At 33.6% G+C, this 874-nt stretch overlaps 1 long non-coding RNA gene across 3 annotated transcripts in view; it reads left to right on the forward strand.

Annotated features, from left to right (window-relative positions):
- LOC106678233 (uncharacterized) overlaps nt 1–874 on the forward strand; it is a 208,455-nt gene that overhangs the window by 189,417 nt on the left and 18,164 nt on the right. The gene's annotated exons all lie outside the window — the stretch shown is intronic.

An 874-nucleotide genomic window follows, 5' to 3' on the forward strand; every position in this document is an offset into this window, starting at 1 on the left:
TGCAATAGGTAAACATTTCCATAAAATAGTGGCTTTGAATCTGGCCCTTAGCCCCCGTTAGGTGTGGAGTCGAGGGTATGGCATAAAAGTCTAGAATAAAAAGGCTTTTGATTGAGAACCCAAAAATTAAAGTATTAATAACCCATGGTTGATGCTTTAACTCGGGACAGGTGTAGTCTTGAGCATTTTGCTCATGTTGGGAAATAGACTATATTTCTAAATATAGTCTATATTTTACTAGTATTTCATCTGCTTTGTTTACCCTTTCGTTAAACCTTTGATGTTGTTATTGCCGCTTCTTTATGTTACTTCCTCTTTTACCTCTCCATCTATACTAGATTCAGTTTTTGCTCTGGACTATTTGCTACTGTAATATTGAGCATTTCTCTCATCAGTACATCCCTAATGTGACATCTTTTTTTTTCTCATCTGAGCATTTGTCTCATCTAGACACCTTCTGAGTTTCATATTTTAAATCATGAGCCGAGAAAAGAAGATGTTAGATCTTTTATGAAATCTAAATTCTTTAGCCCTGATGGAAGAGCTACAATTTACAATTTTAATTTCAAATTGCACTGAAAGATTTTTGTCGTCACATACAATTATATTAAAAAATAGTCCAAATCGTCTACCATGAGATAAGTGCTCACAGGACACATCCTAGGGGACCAAAATTAAGAATTCCTGTCGGGTTAATAAAGTATAAGTATGTTAATAATTATAATAATAATAATAATAAAGAGCGATATTTTTTCAAAAAAATGGTTTAGTCCTGAGCTTGTAACTTTGTTTGGAATGGAATGTTGATTAAAGGATTAACTTTGGGGGATGACAGGGACACATTGAATAGAGGTTGAAATTGCCTGCTCCAATT

Source organism: Halyomorpha halys, unplaced genomic scaffold, assembly GCF_000696795.3.
Source record: "Halyomorpha halys isolate HHAL.00 unplaced genomic scaffold, Hhal_1.1 Scaffold10.1, whole genome shotgun sequence".
NCBI lineage: Eukaryota > Metazoa > Arthropoda > Insecta > Hemiptera > Pentatomidae > Halyomorpha > Halyomorpha halys.